This window comes from Anser cygnoides, chromosome 4 (genome assembly GCF_040182565.1).
Source record: "Anser cygnoides isolate HZ-2024a breed goose chromosome 4, Taihu_goose_T2T_genome, whole genome shotgun sequence".
In the NCBI taxonomy this organism is placed as follows: Eukaryota; Metazoa; Chordata; class Aves; order Anseriformes; family Anatidae; genus Anser; species Anser cygnoides.
Window position 1 is genome coordinate 40,165,324 of NC_089876.1, and position 20,530 is coordinate 40,185,853.

The 20,530-nt window shown below is 42.1% G+C and overlaps 1 long non-coding RNA gene across 3 annotated transcripts in view; it reads right to left on the minus strand.

Annotated features, from left to right (window-relative positions):
- LOC125184113 (uncharacterized) overlaps positions 1–17,304 on the minus strand; it is a 301,133-nt gene extending 283,829 nt beyond the window's left edge. Inside the window, exon 1 of one of the 3 annotated variants that reach the window (XR_010831122.1) lies at positions 17,026–17,304. This is a non-coding gene — a long non-coding RNA (uncharacterized lncRNA). The remainder of the gene's footprint in view (positions 1–17,025) is intronic. The other 2 variants (XR_010831125.1, XR_010831124.1) reach the window with 2 other exon arrangements.
- Positions 17,305–20,530: the final 3,226 nt, after the last annotated feature.

Sequence of the window (20,530 nt, forward strand, 5' to 3'; positions counted from 1 at the left end):
CAGACTGCTAAGTGATGATAGTGTTTCTGCTTCCACCCCTCAAGCCCTTTTTCCTCAAGCGGTTTATCCAACAGCTATGATGACTCTAACCCTGTCCAGTTCATCTAGCAATCCTAAAACGGATGGAGTGACTGGACTCAGAATTAGTTGGTGAAAAACAAATAATTGAAACCTCTCCCAGTAATCCATTAGGGATAGAGTTACAATCCCAAAACTTTTCCTCCATTTTCTTAAGCTGTTACATCAAGGAAAAAAAAAAGGCACCCTTACCTAGAGTAAAAAGGCAAAATAAGATGAAAACAACTTTATTCACATATGTTCCAATTTCTAGTCCCAAATGTTTTCCACAAGGAAGAACAAACTCTTGCAAAATCTCATTTTTAAATTTGGCAATTTAGATATTATTGCAGAGCACACTATGAGAGCTTACATAAATGCAAGCTACAAAGGGTACAGTAAGAATGTCAAATACTGCACATTAAGTAATCTTTTAATCCATTACATATATTTGTGTCAAAAAAAAAAGGAAACTTTAAAAAGCCTATGGTAATAGGCATACTTTTATGAATTAAGTTCTCATTTCCAAAGTAGTGACAGTGAAAGTGTTATTTTAAGTTGCTTATATGCTCAATGTTGATTTAAAAGATGTACCATTTTCCGTCTTTTAATAACAATATTCCTGAGGGGGTGGAAGTCTAGTTTATTTAAAATGGCACAGATCTGCTGTAATGCTGAGATTCAAAGGCATAAAGAGCCTCAAGCATCTCAAGTCTTACAATTCTTTGTTAATATGCTGTAGAAAAAGAGTGGACAGTAAGCACCTGGCTCACTGCCTCAAGCAACAAATTACGATAATGTTGTTGACATTTTTCTACTTTTTAACTCTACTTTTTAAAAGACTCAGAGTGAATAAAAACAAAGAAAAAGCCAATTCTTTTGAGGGGAAAAATGTCTTAAAACTAAGATTATTCTTAAATTTTAGACAAATAGTTTCAATCAAAAATTACTTGTTCATTTTCCTTTTCCCCCCCTTGACTGAGATTTTATTTTCCAGCTTAATCTTTTTTTTTTTTTTTTTAAATCGTCCCTGTCTGTTCTTTTGGTTGACTTTCATCTTGGATAAATGTTTGCAAGAGACTTGGAAGAGATGGACATACTAGCTCTAAACTAGCATGCAATGGTATCAGACTTTGCTCTGCAAAGGCTGATGCTCTATCCCTAAAACTAGAATCATGGCACATTAATGCAGACCTGCATAGCACCTGAGCTGATTACTCCCATTTCAAGTCTGGAACTTAATTCAGGCTTTATGCGGTTTTCAAAAATCAAGCTAGTAACTTGGCACAATGCTGTGGCATCAGCTCAAGTTAATGATAGCTCGGGGATCACTGCTGGAAAGGTAGCACGAGTATTCACATGCGCATACATAGGGAAAGCTCATTGCCACATAACATAGCATTCTGATATACAAGTATTTCACAGCTTATCTAGGGAAACATCATAAACTTTGCTGCAAGTTATATTCCTTTGGTCTTCTAAAGTAAATTCCTCAGGATAGCTAACAAGCTTTTCCCTTGATTAAGGAGCCCATACCCACCCATCTCTTATAACTTAAAACATTCTCCTCTGAATAGATTTAAAAAAAGCCAAAAATAGGCAATATTAATACCACTGCATCTTTAGATACAGTCTATTGTCAGGAATATATTGAGTAATGTGTGAGGGTTATCTGAATTATCACCCCAGGCATATAGATGCTTTAAAGAAAGTGACTGTAAATGATCATAATTATATTTTCATCCATATAACTAAACACCCAGACACTGCCAAAGACATTTTCCTCACCACAGGATGTCTCAGGATAATCTGAAGTATATACCAAGAATCAAGACAAATTCCTGTGCTACTGTAAAACATGCAACTCAGCAATTCAGAGCAGACACCTCACTAACATTGCAATTAATCTTCCAATTTCCTTACTTCCTATTTTCTGAGAAGTATGAAAATAACATGGTTGAATACCTGTAGCTTGTAAATATTCCCATCAAAACAAGACATCCTTTCTTGTAAATGTAAACAAGATTCACAGATTCACAGATTTCTCTAGGTTGGAAGAGACCTCAAGATCATCGAGTCCAACCTCCGACCTAACACTAAGTACTCCACTAAACCATATCCCTAAGCTCTACATCTAAATGTCTTTTAAAGACCTCCAGGGATGGTGACTCCACCACCTCCCTGGGCAGCCCGTTCCAATGCTTAATAACCCTTTCGGTAAAGAAGTACTTCCTAACATCCAACCTAAAACTCCCCTGTCGCAACTTTAGCCCATTCCCCCTCGTCCTGTCACTAGGCACGTGGGAGAATAGACCAACCCCCACCTCTCTACAGCCTCCTTTAAGGTAACTGTAGAGAGCGATAAGGTCGCCCCTGAGCCTCCTCTTCTCCAGGCTGAACAAGCCCAGCTCCCTCAGCCGCTCCTCGTAAGACTTGTTCTCCAGACCCCTCACAAGCTTGGTCGCCCTTCTCTGGACTCGCTCGAGCACGTCCATGTCCTTCCTGTAGCGAGGGGCCCAAAACTGAACACAGTACTCCAGGTGCGGCCTCACCAGAGCCGAGTACAGGGGCACAATCACTTCCCTCGACCTGCTGGCCACACTGCTTCTTATACAGGCCAGGATGCTGTTGGCCTTCTTGGCCACCTGGGCACACTGCTGGCTCATATTCAGCCGACTATCCACCAATACTCCCAGGTCCTTCTCGGCCAGGCAGCTTTCCAGCCACTCATCTCCCAGCCTGTAGCTCTGCTTGGGGTTGTTGCAGCCCAGGTGCAGGACCCGGCACTTGGCCTTGTTGAACTTCATGCAGTTGACCTCAGCCCATCACTCCAGCCTATCCAGATCCTCCTGCAGAGCCTTCCTGCCCTCGAGCAGATCGACACACGCACTTAGCTTGGTGTCATCTGCAAACTTACTGAGGGTGCACTGGACGCCCTCATCCAGATCATCAATAAAGATATTAAAGAGGACCGGCCCCAGTACCGAGCCCTGGGGGACTCCACTAGTGACCGGCCTCCAACCAGATTTGACTCCATTCACCACAACTCTCTGGGCCCGGCCATCCAGCCAGTTTCTAACCCAGCGAAGCGTACGCCGGTCCAAGCCCCGAGCAGCCAGTTTCTCGAGGAGAATGTTGTGGGGAACGGTGTCAAAAGCCTTACTGAGGTCAAGGTAGACCACGTCCACAGCCTTTCCCTCATCCACCAAGCGCGTCACTTGGTCATAGAAGGAGATGAGGTTCGTCAAGCAGGACCTGCCTTTCATAAACCCATGCTGACTGGGCCTGATCGCCTGCTTGCCCTGCAAGTGCCGCGTGATGACCCTCAAGATAACCTGCTCCATGAGCTTCCCCAGCACTGAGGTCAAACTGACAGGCCTATAGTTCCCCGGGTCTGCCCTCCGGCCCTTCTTATAGATGGGCGTCACATTGGCTAGCCGCCAGTCAACCGGGACCTCCCCCGATAGCCAGGACTGCCGATAAATGATGGAAAGCGGCTCGGCCAGCTCCTCCGCCAGTTCTCTCAGTACCCTTGGGTGGATCCCATCCGGCCCCATCGACTTGTGCACATCCAAGCTCCGTAGCAGGTCGCCAACCATTTCCTCATGGATAGCGAAGGCCACATCCTGCTCCCCATCCCCTTCCACCAGCTCAGGGCACTGGGTGTCCGGAGAACAACCGGTATTGCCGCTAAAGACTGAGGCAAAGGCGGCATTAAGCACCTCAGCCTTTTCCTCATCCTTAGTAACTAGGTTTCCCCTCGCATCCAGTAAAGGATGGAGATTCTCCCTAGTCCTCCGTTTCGCGTTGATGTATTTGTAAAAGGATTTTTTGTTGTCTTTAACGGCAGTAGCCAGGTTGAGCTCCAGATGAGCTTTGGCCTTTCTAATTTTCTCCCTGCACAGCCTCGCTACATCCTTGTAGTCCTCCTCAGTGGCCCGCCCTTTTTTCCAAAGATTATAAACCCTCTTTTTTCTGCTAAGCTCCAGCCGCAACTCTCTGTTGAGCCAGGCCGGTCTTCTTCCATGCCGGCTCATCTTTGGGCACGTGGGGACGGACCGCTCCTGTGCCATCACGATTTCCTTCTTGAGGAGCGCCCAGCCTTCCTGGACTCCTCTGCCCTTCAGAACCGCCTCCCAAGGGACTCGGCCAACCAGCGTCCTGAGCAGCTCAAAGTCAGCCCTCCGGAAGTCCAATACAGCAGTTTTACTGGTCCCCTTCCTGGCCTCGCCAAGAATAGAGAACTCTACCATTTCGTGGTCACTCTGTCCCAGACAGTTTCCGACCACCACATCTCCCACCAGTCCTTCTCTGTTTGTGAAGAGAAGGTCTAGCGGGGCACCACCCCTGGTAGGTTCACTGACCAGCTGCGTCAGGAAGCTATCTCCCACGCTCTCCAGAAACCTCCTAGACTGCTTTCTCTGTGCCGTGTTGTGTTTCCAGGATATGTCCGGGAAGTTGAAGTCCCCCACGAGGACAAGCGCCAACGATTTTGCAACTTCTGTCAGTTGCCTATAAAACTCCTCATCCGTCTCCTCATCCTGGTTCGGCGGTCTATAACAGACCCCCACCAGGATGCTAGCCTTGCCGGCCTTCCCTCGGATCCTAACCCACAGGGTTTCAACCTTATCATTCCCAGCCTGGAGTTCCACAACATCAAAAGATTCTCTAATGTAGAGAGCCACGCCACCACCCCCTCTGTGCTGCCTGTCCCTCCTGAAGAGCCGATAGCCAGGCATTGCAGCACTCCAGTCATGGGAGCGGTCCCACCACGTCTCCGTGATGGCAACCAAGTCGTAGCCTGCCTGCTGCACAATGGCTTCCAGCTCCTCCTGTTTGTTACCCATGCTGCGTGCATTAGTGTAGATGCACTTCAGCTGGGCCATCGCCTTCTTCCCCGGCCTAGCCATTGTTTCCCCCGGCACAGCTCCAACAAGCCTTGTTTGAGCCCCGTCCCCCTTCTTACCTAGTTTAAAGCGCTCTCTATGAGCCCCGCCAGCTCCTGGCCTAGGATCCGTTTTCCCCTTGGAGATAGGGACCCGTCTGGGGCCATCAGGCCGGGTGCCGAGTAAAGCTCCCCATGGTGAAAAAACCCAAAATTTCTATGCTGGCACCAGCCTCTGAGCCACCTATTAACCACATGAGCTTTCCGCGTCCTCTCCGTGCCTCTCCCTTCCCCCGTAGGGATAGACGAAAACACCACCTGCACTCCCGCTCCCTCCACCAATCGTCCCAGCCCCCTATAGTCCTGTTTGATGGCCCTGAGGCTTCTCTTTTCAACATCATCGCTGCCAGCCTGGACTATCAAAAGCGGGTAATAGTCAGAGGGGCGAACCAGGTTTGGAAGCTTCCTGGTAACGTCTCTGACCCTGGCCCCAGGGAGGCAGCAGACTTCCCTATGTGTGGGGTCAGGCCGACAAATAGGGCCCTCCGTTCCCCTGAGGAGGGAGCCGCCCACAACAATCACCCTTCTTTCTTTCTTGGTGGAGGCAGTCCTGAGGCGTGGAGTCAACTTCCTCACCTCAGGCATCCTCCCGGGTAGGCTTCCTACCTCATCCTCACCCACGGGTCTCTCGAGCCCCAGGGCCTCAAACCTATTGTTCAAGGGCACCTGGGAAGGCGGCACCGGAAGGGGAGGGCATCTCCTGCGAGGTCGAGCAGGGACCTGCCTCCATTCCTCCTCAACTCGCAGGTCCCCTCCCTCTGCCCGATGGCAACAGGGCAGGGGGTCCACCCCCCTTTGGGGCATCTCACCCTGGTCCCTCTCCCTCCGGTCCTGCAGGGAGTCGCTCCACCAGTCTATCTCCCGCTCGCACTCCCTGATATCCCTCAGCCTCTGCACCTCTTCCTTGAGTTCCGCCACCATGCGGACCAGGTCGTCCACCTGCTCGCACCTCACGCAAGCAGTCTCCCTGCCTCCCGCCGATGGCAGCAAGAGGCTCATACACTCCCCGCATCCGGAGACCTGAACTGCCGCATGTTTGGACGGGCAGTCGGTCTGGGTGTGCACTGACTTCCTAGAGAAGGCACCGTGCCTGGTGGAGACCATTGTAGCCCAGCCGACAGGAGAGTGCCGTTAGAGGAATTGTCCCTATGGGCGGGTGTGAGCGCTCCGCCCTGCCTGCCCGCCCTGCCCGCGCTCACTGCCTCGCTAACTGCCGCGTCACTCCCACCGCGTCGCTCCCTGTTTGCCGGCCCTGGTCGCCGCGCTCCTGGTCGCTCGCGCTCCCTAAGGGCTGACCTTTGAACGGCCATGGGGAGGAGCTGTCGCTGACGCTACTGGCTCCGCCTACGCCTCGTCAGCCTCCCTCACGAGGGCTGCCGGTGCCTGGCGGCTCCCTCACGTAGGCTCGATGCCCGAAAAATAGCCCTGCCTGTCCCGATCCCGCGCTCCGCTGCAGCGCACGTCTGCCCCGGAGCCGGTCGCCTCGGCAAGATACATGAGCCAGACTTTAAAGGTAATGTTAAAGAGTCTCAAGCCATATAAAATTAAAAGAAAAAATACCAGCAAAGTAGATATATTTAGTCCATTTTAGAAATTAGAATTAAGCATGACAAAGGGATCGAATCATTGAAATTCTGTATCAATATCACCTTCCTAATTTTGAAGAGCAGCACTGCTACGCTCTAAGAGCAAGCCAAGAAACACTCCAATTCAGTCATCACAAAATAAGACTGACACTTTCCACCTAGGAAGAATAAAAGTACTTGTCATTTAATAAGTCCTGAATATGCTGATTCTGGTCTGACTCAGCTACAGTAGTCATACTTTTGAAAAAAACAGTTGTGCTCCCCACCCTGTCCTGCACATCTTTCAGAGATAGGGAAGAATCATCCCACCCATTGCCTGTTGCCACAGCCACAGCCCAGGAGTCCAGCACAGAGAGCAATCATTTCCCACCACTGCTGCAAGCACTGCAGCTGGGGGGTGTCTTTTCCACCACTGCATTCTTTACCTAAGTGTATAAAACAAGCTTTCTGAACACTATATTTCTTATAGAAAGAACTGCCTCATATCTTAGGCATCTGACTTTAAAGGGTTGTCAAACTCTTGGAGAGGTAGGCAATAATCAAAAAGTGTTTAAATCACTGTAGTTATGTACTACAGACATTTCATGCCACTTTTTCCATTTATTTTCAAATCGTGACACATTTGTATTCTCCCCGGGTGGAGAACTTGCATTTCATTTTAAGATTTTAAGTTAGGTATCTACCAAGAACTGCTTGGTATACAGGGAAGAGCAACGTAATATACATCATTGGTCTAAACTGAAGAGCACACACGTCAGACTATTCTAGAAACAAACCTGGATGAGAAAAAACAATTCCTTAAATTAATATTTCTTACAAGCAAATAAATATATTTTGCAATGAACTGAAAATAAAGATTCTATTGAACCAGTATGCAAAAGGAAAATAGCAATGTAGAATGAAACTAAGTTTTCGCTAAGTTTTCTGTGAAATCTTTGAGCAAAGGAAAGTAAAGACTTTGAGACACTAAAAAGATGACTGTACTAAGTTCTTCTACTGTTTGTTGTCCATAGGCATTGCAATTTTTCATACTTAGTAAGTTAAAATAAGTTTTAGTGAAAACTCTCATGTAGGAAAAATACCCCCAAATTCCGAGGATCCTCTAGCCCAGGCTCTTGCTGCTGAACATCTAGTGCTTTAAGATAAAATTATGAAACTCCCTTCTACGAAGATCACACAACTGGAAAGAGTTCTTTGAAAATCTTGGATATATACATTTTATAAAACTAGCATTATTCTTATAAAACTATGTATAAACTTCAATAAATACTCTACCAATACTTTAGATATTGCATGAAATACAGACATGTACACTGAGTCTGAAGATGTCTATCTTACCCCATTTGTTCGTCTTCTGGGAAGGAGAAGATAAGTAAATACTAGATCCCTTTTTTCTGTGCCACTGACTTTGAAACATATGATGATGGTCTGCAAAGGATCTTACATACATGGATTACAAAACTGGATCATTTTCCACATGTGAACAAAGATCATAATCTCAAGTGAGAGCATTTACTTGAAGTTTCTCTACTTTCAGACACATAAATCCCTGTCTTTACTTTCAGGTTTTGAATATTTATTTTTTTTAATTAGTATCATTTATTTATTTAAAACCTAAACACTACTTCTTTGATACTGAAAACTGGTTTGGCTAAACAGAAGATATTCAATCTGCTTATCATTCTGGTTTTGGCTAGGATAGAGTTAATTTTCCTCCTAGTAGCTGGTATGGTGCTGTGTTTTGGATTTAGTACGAGAATAATGTCGATAACACACTGATGTTTTAATTGTTGCAGAGCTGTACTTACACTAAACCAAGGACTTCTCAGCTTCTCACCCTGTCCTGCCAGCGGGCAGGCTGGGGGTGCAGCAGGAGCTGGGAGGGGCAGAACCAGGACAGCTTACCCAAATTGGCTAAAGTGATATTCTATGCCATAAGATATCATACTGAACAATTAATATGGGGTGGCTGGCCAGGGTAGGGGGGGACCACTGCTCAGGATGGGCATCTGTCAGCAGGTGGTGAGCAATTGCATTGTACATCACTTATTTTGTACACAGTAGTAGTACTATTATCATTCCAATTATTTTCCTTCCTTTCCTGTCTTAATAAACTGTCTATCTCAGCTCACAAACGTTCATTTTTTTTTCCCCAATTCTCTCCCACATCCTACTGGGCAGGGAGGGTGAGTTGTGTTGTGCTTAGCTGCCAGCCAGGTTAAACCATGACATTTATATTTAATAGAGGAAAAGGAAATGCTTTTCTAATTTTCTTATTTTGCTGAAAGCAGTTCATGGGAAAAAAGCTTTAAAGTTACTCAAACTGAAAATCTGATTTACATAGCTTGTACGCAAATGTATTGAGTTGATGTAAGAAGGAATCTTTTATAAGATTTCAAAGCCTGTTTATGTGTTTGCCATGTTGCAGAAAAAGAATTTAAATTATCTTTGGTAATGACCATTTATTTTTTATTTCATTTCAGAAGCTATTTTAAATTCATGTTACCGGTTTACAGCATGGATTTATTCTTTATTAGTCTAAAATTGCAAGGTTTTCATATCTCATTTTGTTAAGAACATGTATGCAATCACTGCTGATTGAATCAGCCCATCACATTACATATGTTTACCTTATACTAAATTGCCAGACACAGAAAACTTACTCCAAAGCATACAGTGCTAGCATTCAGTTAAGCAGGCATGTGGTTACAGAGAAAGCAAACAGTCAGAAACAGTGTGCACAACTTAATTAGATAACCCCCAGAACTTGCATTTGTCATTTGAAAGCTTGAGCAAAGGCCATGACCAACAGGGTGCCTAAAAAGGAGAATAAGGGGTTGTGACATTTTCTTATGCTCAAAGAGAAGGAAGCTCCCCAAAGGTCTCCTGTAGCAGGAAGAGACTAGAAGTTCCTTTTAACCCTGTAAATGAGGCAGCCGATTTGGACATGTGTTTGAGATTAGAGCAGGCTGTGGTACATTCCTACCTCAGCAAGAAAGAGTGAATACAACTGCTTTCTCCTGTTTCTGAATGATCTCTCTTTACAAGAATCTTTGGGTGTTTTTCAAGATTTAGGAACTGCCAATTTAAGATTTCCACATGCAAATCTCAAAACAAGTGTAAACAGCTTGTAAATACTTTCCCCTTCCCTCTTAACCATCCTGTGCATTAGTTCTGTAACCTGAGGTCAGTCTTTGTCTAATGTTATTCAAGTATATAGTGAGAGGTCTCAAAGCAGCTAGTTGGTTTCCCTAGTTTTGTGAGGGATTTTTCTTTGTATAAGAGTAACCTAGGAGCTTCTGTATCTTTGGAGGCAAGGCTACAGCCTAGAACATCAATGCTTTTTCCATTCAGCAATACTACTGTCAGAATGGACAGTAACTTATCCCCCAATCTTGAGAAACAGGAAGAAAATGATGGAAAGAAGGTATCGAAGAAATAGGTATATGTGTTTAGAGTGACTCCCCAAGTTGTACAGCAGGTCATCTAGTAAACTGGATATATAGATTCAGATTTGACACCCAAACTAGTCCTCTATTCACCAAATAGGCCCGACTTTCCTGTATTTAATGTATTCTTTCCAAATGACCACCTAATGGAGCTTAAGAACATAGTGTGAAGTTTAAACAGCAGCCTTTTACACTTCCGGATAAAAGAAATGAAATGTGGTAAGCACTGGAGCTTCTGAATGAAGTAGCTCCATAGAGGTAAGGCTGCTGCTGTTCCAGTCAGTAACGAGGCTGAGCATGTGTTCCCAATAAATACATACATAAACACATTTACAACACATGCATATACACACCACCAATTACACAGATTAACAAAAATTCAGCACTCACACAAACACAAACAGCACCAATGGCCTCATCCTGCTCCCCCCCTCTGGGGGGGGGGGTCAGGTTGAAGGTCACACATGTGGATCCCTCCAGCCTCTGGACTTAGTCTACTTCATCCATCCAGTAGCTGTCTCTGGATCCCCCTGTCTCTCAGCTAATGGCCAGCAGGACTAGGGAAGTGATTGTCCCCTTGTATGTGGCACTGGTGAGACCACACCTCAAATACAGCGTTCAGTTTTGGGCCCCTCACTACGAGGATAGTGAGGTGCTCAAGCATGTGCATAGAAAACAGTAAAGCTGGTGAAGAGACATTATTAGGAGCAATTAAGGCAACTGGGTTTGTTTAGTCTGGAAAAGAGAAGGCTGATAGGAAACCTCATTTCTCAGCAAATATCTGGAAGGATGTTGTCAGCTTTTTCTCAGGTAAAAAGTGCAAGGACACAAGGAAATGGTCTCACGTTGTACCAGGAGAGATTTAGAGTGGACATTAGGAAGAACTTCTTCACAGAGAAGTTGGACAAACATTGGAATGGGCTGTCCAGGGAAGTAGCAGAGCCCCCATCCCTGGAGGTATTTGAAACACGTGGATGTGTCACTAAGGGACATGGTTTAATGAAGGGACTCAGTAGGCCTGCTCCATTGCTTAGTCACCCACAGAGTAAAAAGGCCTATCAAACACCTGTGACTCATGATCTCACCCCAATATTTTTCTCTTGCATCTCATGATGAGTCCCACACCCCTTTCAGGCAACATCCCCTCAGCCTGAAAGTGGCTTTAGAAAGCCTTTCCTTCAATGATGGACACCGCTCTCAGATCATGTAGCTGATAAGGACAGCTGCAGGAGGAGGCAGGCCAGGGTGCCTATCTGCCATGGTTATTGGGGTTCCCCCCACCTGCCTTTGTTTTTCTGCACTCCTTTATGTGTAGAAGCTGGCCTTTAGTCACATGATCCAACAGTAATTGCTTGTGAAGGAAACAATTTGCAAGAGAAATCCAATTACCAGGTCATGATTAGAGTTTTAAGATGGTTTCATTAGTGGACTGAGAGACCATGAAGTTACTCCACATGGAAGTCAAATAATGAATCAGAAAAGCTATCCATACCACAGATTCAATTCAAGATGATCCTGAGCATACCAAAATAAAGTGAGTTTGTGACACTGCATACTCTCTGAACCATGGAAGTAATCGCATTGCAAAGTATTTGTAATCATTTTTGGACACTTAAATTTTGTAGAAAGCAAATTAGATACAGTTGTAGAGAAAAATTGAAATGTCAACAATGCAAGCTTTTTGTTGATTGCAAAAGACATTTTCCATCTGGTCATAACCATGAGAATATCCTGAAGTGACCTGCATACACCAGGGCTCAGCTGAACTGAATGATAATGTAATCCTGCAAAAGTCTCCAAAGAGGGAGAATGGCCTTTCCATTTAGTAAATAACAAAACTTCCAATGACTCATTTGGCAGGACTGGTCTCAAAGTGATCCAGCATGGTTGCTTTTGATAGGTAAACACAGAAACGCACACAAAAACTACAGACTACATACTTGGGATGCAAGTAAGTGGCATTGATTGACATTCTATCCATAAATATTTAAAATTTACAGTCAGACTGCAGCTAAGATAAAACGATACAGTAAAACAGTTAATGAAAAAGATATTCCACAACTGCAAGGAGAATGAGGAAGAGAATCAGAGTACAGTTGCAATATTACCAATATCCATTTTTCCCCTCATTATCACTCAAATTACATGAAATCACAGTATATTGCCTCCTACAACATACACGCAGTAAAAGCAAATTACAATAAGTCTTTATAAAAATGCTCGTAAACACACTTGCAACTCTCTAAATGGATCTTGTAATAGATACCAAAAACGGGTATGAAAACCATGCCATCAGCTATTGCACAAATGGACTGTAATATGGGCTAAATTAACCATAATATAACAGGTATTTAGATATTAAAATGAGGAAAATGATTATTAATTACTGTAAATAATAAGACTGTAAATCTCACTAATAACCATGTAGTCAGCTACACTTTTTTTTATTCAGCTACACTCTTTTTATTCATCTCATGCAACAGCCTGAATAAGATTTTACATTATTCAGATCCAGCTTGTTCATTTCCTTGCCCATACCTAATTTCTCCAATTTGTTAAGTTATTTTCTAAGAAGTCCTTTCTAGCTGTGTATAGTGAACACAGCAGATGGTTTAGAACACACTGGTTTAGAACAGGAAGAAACAGTAGATTTCTTTCCACCATCAACAATTCATGGCTACTTTCCAAGTATAAAACGTACAGATGTGTCTCTGATGTTCACTTGAATGCAGTATTTTCTTTCAAGTTATTTTCCACTAAAGTACTGAGTTCCATGCTTTTAAATGTAGTTCTTTTCCACAGTTATTTCAGAAAATGCATGTTCAGAGGCTTAAAATACCCATAATTTCATGGGTTAACTCCACTGTGTTGAAGGCTGAATCATACCAGAGACATTATCTCATATGCATTGCTTGCTTACATACACTTCACTAAAGAAACAGGAGTCAAGAAAAAAAATCTGGCCCTCCAGTGAGATAGGTTGTGTGTCATCCAGGAAAAAGGGAAAAAATAAATTGACTATCAAAATTTTTATATCAACTATTATTACATTATTTTAATGAATTGTTAATTGCTAAGTGATAGATCATCCCTCCAGGCCTAGCCTTTGGATGTAGGACATGTGCACTGCATCTAAGAGAAAAGGAAAACAGCACCTAAAGGTCAGGTCAGTCAAGCAATGTACCTCTGGGGACTCCCTTGTTTCAGAAGCATCAGAAGAAACATAGCAACACTTTCTGCAGTAGTGCTTTTTGGAATCCAACATATTTCCATCTACATGGGCTGATGTACAAAGGTGAAATATTTCCTGCTTTTCCTCCTGCCTTTTCTTGAGAAGAATCCAAGAATTTGATGTTACCAATACCCATGTCAGGTCCCAGAGCTTAAGGTCTGGATAATTCTTCTACGGCTGCATGGAGGGAGATTTTCTCCTCTCTTCTTTTTTTCCCTTCAGAGTCACAGTAAAGTTCTAAATTCATAACTAGAACATAATTCACACAGCAATTTACATGCAACAAGAGATTATGTGGCCTCACTCTGGAATGCTGTATTACAAAGGAAGCTTCTATAGTTATTTAAAGCAAGCAAGCCTTTCCCCAGCTATTAAAGAAATTTAATCTTCTTATCCCTATATGGAAGCAGTCTTTGTTTATATTGAAATCCCCTTGCTATGTTCTATCCCACCACCATTTAAGTTTTTGTTCTTTTTTGCTTTGGCAAAGAAATTGTGAAGGAATGTGAAAAACTTATTAGGTGTTTATTATCAATTACCAGATAATGAAAACCAGTGAAGTTAATGCTAAAAGCTTCCCTACATTTTAGGTTAGATTTTCATTTTCCCATGGGAAACCCAGTAAGAGTAGGACAAAGAGGAAACAATCTGCAATATTTCTCAGATTGTTGCAGTAATGCTGACAGAGGGAGAGAGTTGTTTTTCACTCCCCTCACAGGGCAATCAGGGAACATGACCTCTGCATCCTGCAACCTGTACCACCATCACAGAGAATCAGGTGTTCTCTTCAGGACAAGTTCAAGCTTACAGGGCTTCCTCCACCAGCTGGTACCAAATATTCATATATGCCACAGTCACTAAGTCCAAAGTGCTTGTGAACAGCCATATAGATACAGATATATCATGAAGTTAAAAATAAAAGGATGACACAAAATATCTTTCATTTGAAAGTTTTAATATTTTTTTTTAATATTTTTTTAATATTAAATAGTTATAATCCAAGAATCCCATGTAAGAGATGACTATGTTTGGGAGTTTTATGTCACATAGAAAAAGTAGCAGAGAAACCAAGTTCAAGCTTGACTCACATGGACACCTTTATACACACTGAAGTGGAAATCTGATACTAACTGTTAGGCATGCCGAGGGATACATTGGCAACATTAAACTGTTATGACATCGTGTGGACATTTTATTTCACAATCCAAGGTTTTTTGAACACAGTTGAGTTTCCTGATGGGAAAGTGTCTCGAAGGCATATTTTTACTTTCTAGAAGTTTTACTATTTGCAACAATAAACATTTTAGCTTGCTATCCAAACAGTATGTTATTTGTAGAGGTGGTAATAAGTCCAAATGTATTCCTTCTGTAACCCCAACCAGGGCAACAGGATTTCAATAAGGAAGAAACAGCAGAACAGAAACTTAATTTCAGTTTAGTTCTACAATGCTCACTAATGTCCTGTAGCCGTATCTTTTACATTCAGCAAGACTAAAAGAAATCTACTTGAGACCCAGACCTTGTGATGCAAAACAGACTTTATGGAAATCTAACTTAAGAGGGATATGTTGCCAGCTCATTTTCACAGCATTCCCCTTCAGCTTGGAAGAACAGGGGAAGAGTGAGAATTTGGATACACTGAAAAGATCAGAGCGGCTTATGAATCTGAAGTCTAACAATTTTGTCTGCAAGTCTGCTTAGACAGAAAAAGCAGTCAAGATCATAAGTTTCATAACGCTCTTGAAAAGAACAGGTGAATAGCAAAGTCTGACCACACACTAACAGACACCTCTGCAACAGCTCAAAGTGAATGCATTTACTTCAAAGTCAGAGCACTGAAACAAGAGTTGCCATAATAATTATTTCAACACAAGTTCATCCATCTGTTAACTTGTCTTTTTACTTTAGCCATGTGGATCGGCCATGGTCCCTACTACTTCAGACACATTTTCTGCATCACAGATTTTTCTTTTCTCTAGTGTATATGAACCAGAAGAAGAAATATCCCATTTATCATCAACTCTTCCACCTCTATTCCCTTTCATAACTAGGGATAGCAAGAACAAGGTAAATCTTCCACACCAGTTCCTGGACTTCTAACTGTGGTAGAAATGAGACAACACTTACAAATGGTCAAAAAAGAAATGGCCAACAAAAAAATGGGCAACAAGATATTTCAGAAAACACTTTTAATAAATTCAACCCACAAGTGATCAGGGACTGAGAGGAGACAGTTGCAATCAAATTCAGTGCAAGTATACAACCATACGAATAGAGTTAACCATAAGTCCATATCCACATTCATATCCACATCCGGTGTTATTGCCTTGGAGACAAAGTGTCACAAGCCATCATCAAAAATAAAATGCTACCCCAAATTTCTCAGGTCTGCAAGTCATTAAGAAGTGATCTTTCATCACAGGTTTCCTCAGTTTGTTGATATAACCTACACTTTTTTTTTTTTGGCCCCTTATTCCAGTCTCTACAGTTCAGAAAACGCCTCTGCTGTGCTTTGTAGCCTGATCAACCATTAATCAAGGTAACTAATATCAGAAATAAGTCAGGAAACCATCTCTGTGCTAGACTTCTTAAGAACTGCCTGATTTCAATTTGATAAAGAAGAGAAAAAGTCTGACTGATCTCCTTGGTCTAAACATACCTCCTCCCATCCCTCATAACAAGGGTATCTCTTTGCCTGTCTTCATCAGCCATGACTGACTACCTCTTCATCGCCCACGTGGATTGGAAGAAAGATTGCTTAAGTACCATCTAAACAGAGCTGAATGATAACAAGAAAAAAAAGAAAAGCAGATATCTAGGGGAAAGCTTAAGGCAATTAAGTGACTGTAGGTGGGGGCTTTCTGCGAGTTTGGTTAACTTAAAAGGCTACAATATCAGACTTCTGAGGGAGTGGGAGAAATCACATCCCTTGTGGGCAGCGCAGAGAAGCTGGAAATATCAGGAACCAAAGCTGCAGTAGGAGGCCAACACTTGGGTTGGTGTGATCAAAGACACAGGGTTCCCACTGCAAGCACCCTGACAGGAAACAGCTGGGGCTGAGAACACTGCTAGAGGAAGGCTGCTCACAATAAGGAGATCAAGGGACTTGTTTCATAGACTCTGGGGAGCCTTCTGTGCTTATTAGGGAAGAGGAAACGTATCAGACACTCTCCATCAGTATCAGTGGTTCGTTACATTTGTTATCAGTGGCTTTATTTCCACTTCTATCTATGTGGTTTTCTTCAAGACAGCTAATTTAAACTTTGACCTTTTTTTGGCTCCATTTTTGCACAGGGCAAAGTCATCCATCACTAAATTTCTTAAGGAGATGCTTTTGCATTCACCTGGAAAACTTCCTCAGTTCTCATGCATTAAGCTTTATATTTTACAAGTGACAATACTGTCTTTCTTCCTTCTTTGACTCAAGTTTTATAGAGTCATTAATAACAGCATTTTTGATGCATTTGGCACCTGTAGTCTCTGGCACAAGGACAAGTAGAGGGTAGCAAGTTTGACCACTTCCAGGGATTTAAGGCACCTATTTTTTTGTGTTTTTTTTTTTTTGTTTGTTTGTTTGTTTAAGACCACAGCCTCAATGCTCCACTTCTAAAGCCTGTTCTTACTCTCCAGAGAAATTCCAGTTTCTGAGCATCTTTCCTACCCTCCAAGAGATGGGACATTTTATGAAGGTAGACAGTAGCAACCAAGCCCCTACAGTTCCCACACATGCAATGAAGGATCAAGGAAAACACCTACCTGTTTTCTAGGGTTCACAAGCACAGGGCTTTTCCCCAGGGGCAGCTAGGGCACCCCAGCAACTGCAGCAGGTCCTACCAACCTTCTGGCAAGTATCAAGCAAAGGCAAGAAAACAGGGCCTGACCAACACCCAGGGGGGTGGAAAAAAATAATAATAACAACAAAAAAAAGGAACTGTTCAAGGAAAGGACTGGATATCAGCACAGCACCAGCACAACCCAGGAAAAGAGCAAATGCTCCGGAGATGAGGTTAAATGCGTCCCCAGCCCTGTGGGCAGGGCTGTGGGTGGGGGCCCAGGTGAGACATATTAGTGCGCTTGGGGCCCTAGTACTTGCAAGTTTAAAAGGAAATTTGGTGTTGGGATTCATAGTTTGTGCTGTGTCTGGAAAAATGTACTCTGAGTAAACTAGAAGCATTGGTGTGAACTTTTAACCGGTAACAAGTACTGGGAAAGGGACCTGTAAAACTTCTGAGACACAGGAGGTTCAAAACCAAAGTGAAGAAGCAATGAGTCAGAAGATTAGATTAAAATGAAAATGAAACAAAAAGAAAAAACTACCAGATAATATCATGCCTTACATATCATCCACAATTTGACTCTTCCCAAACAATCAATGCTATTTTCCTAATAGCTTATATACATGTAAAGTCCTAAGATAGACATGAGGTAGATGAAGTCCCGCATTTTTATTAGGATTTTTTTTTCCTCAGATTTTATACACAGTGATCATATGAATATTGAAGATTTTGAAGTGATGTAATCAAATATGGACTATTGTAAATTGTGAAACCACTTGCTTTCCTTACTGTGTTCTTAACGAACAGCTTCAGCTTTGGTTCTTAAATCACAATGGAATTCAAAAAATGCAGCGAGACATTGAAATGTCAGATATAGATAACCCCATTGGGTTCAGTTGGGTGAATCAGTCTTTAAAATTGTATTTCCATATACTTGAAAATGTTTGCACTACAACTCAGAATAAACTACATCATTTGGGGATTTAAAAAAAAAAATCCCATTTCCACGTGTATCTCTAAAGGCAATGGTTCAGCTAGACAATATGGTGTTTGGTTTTTTTTGGATTAACAAGGTACTTCTAATGACTTTAACAAGGTACTCTACTGACTTTTGTCCATGCAAAGTGCCATGGTGTTCAAACAGCATTTCAGACATTTCAAACACAACTTCTTGCTCCAAAACTAGGTACACCTCTATATTCTAGATATTTATTAAAAGTAGTATTCATAAAGAGTGACAAGTTACAAAATATGAGCCTCCTCAGCTCTGGCAAACTTAAAAAGATTACATAGTTTTATTTAAAAGCAATAATAAAATGAAAATATTCATCTAAGTCTTTATTTACTTTTGATTTCTTTCAAATCTGAGGTAAAATACAGATTTAATTTCAAAGGAATGTATTTTATATAAACTTCCATAGCTGTCAGACACATTTAATTAATTACATACAATTATATAAAAGAAATTAAGTTCTCTAGCAGCTTTGGGGGCTAGTTTAGATCTCAAGATAAGCAAATAATAGCTGAAAATAAAAAGGAATGTTGACTCTTTTTCCATCCTTCATTGTCAAATTAACAGGAGTACTGATTTTTGGATAGTTTAGGGATCTTTATTAACAAAAGTGTTATTGTAAACACCTGTATTAAAATTTAGAGTTGCAATTACAAATATGAACTAAATTAAAACTGTGCATCCTGTAGCCCAAAGTTACTGATGAATGCTGTCTAAGTGCAAATCTAACTCTTGATGTCAGCTATACCTAGAAGACATAATTCTTAACTGAAGTCATCCAGGATATATCTAACCAAAGAGATCTTTCCAAAGAGAAGAGTTCCTCCCATAATCCTGATTTCCCTAGAGGAGCATGCCTATAGCTGCAGGCAAGCTGCAGGCCTGTTGCTGTTGTAAACCCTTTTATTTGACACGATCTCTTCATGTACTTGTCAAACTTATATTTATTGTTTAAAATGCTTGGGAACTGCAACACCGTGACAATGTCAAGGCAGCTATAGCAATCCCTTATCTATGAAAAAAAAAAAAATGTAAATATGTATACTATGAGACAAATTCACAGTGCATAAAAATATGTGGCATAATGTAAAATGAGCATGTTTCCCAGTATTGTAGTGCAGCATGTGTTTATGTTTTTGGATGCCTGTCCAGTTTTATGCCTTACACTTTTTATTGCTTTCATTCCTTTTATTTTTCCCAGTTAGGAAAAAAAAAAAAAAAGATAGTATCATGTAACCGACTAGTTCCTTGTGGACTGTAAGCAAACATCCCACAGATGGTTTACAGACCACTACATTTTATATTCTTTCCACTCCACAAATGAGAGTCACAGTGTCCCTCTGCACATACAGGAGGTAGAAAGTTCCCAGAGAGCTTTTGAGACTGCTGTTCTCACATTGCATGTTTATCATGCCACGAACATGAACTTGAACAGGACATGTTCACTGTGCCACTCGCTGCTCCATTCCCTCACAAGAGATGCAAAATGACACAGATGCCAGCAAAGTACCAACCTGGATTCAAGGCCAGGAACCAAGCACCGTGGATCATTGACTCATGACTTGCTCTTTTCTGACAGATCAGGGCCTTGCTGATGTGCCATATGCACAGGCTCCTATGACTCTTCTGTACATATTATATTAACCTTAGTCCAGTGGTTCCATTTTATTTTAGTTACAAGGGCATCAGTATAGGAATAGTATGTTTCCTTTGAGGATTTACTGCTAAGAAAAAGCACCATGCTACTTTTTCATCTCCCAGCAGCCTTGTGCCCCATGAACTACATGAAGCAATACCAAGAGGTGTTAGCATTTACGTCCATTTCTTGATTTTCCAGTAATTTATATTGAGAGGACAGAAGAACCAACATCAGACAAGGCATCCTTTTACCAAATCAAACATAAATCTATTAACGGTGAGAAAAATCCTGTGCCATCAATCAACACATGCAAATGAGCAAGGAAGAAGAATTTCTGGCCAATTCTGAAGGGGCCTTCAGGCTTTCGTGTAGCAGGCTTTCCACAAAGCCCTTCAAAAGAGATGGCAGAAAAAGAAGCTCAAAGATGTGCTAGCACTGTCATGGGAGCACAGTGTCCTCTCCTAGCAGATTCCAATGTACTCAGGGAGGAAGCCAGCACTTCAGAACCATCAAGTTTTCTCATTGATTGATTTTGCTCAGGTGTGAAGTTGTCTTAAGAAAATATAAATGTCAGTTAATTTCCACATTTGACTTGTGTTTTGTTTTTGTTTTTTAGATACCATTGACCTACCTTTCCCTATTATAAATATAAATAACCTGAAAAATATTTGCAGCCTCACTGCAAGAGCTGTTGTTTTAACTCTCAGATGTCCAATCAGTATTCCTAAAAGTGCCGACACATTGTGCATAGACTTATTATAAAATGAACCGACCTTTCAAGGGAAAGATGTCAGGGTATGACATGTATAAACATGGGACCTTTCAAAGTTGTGT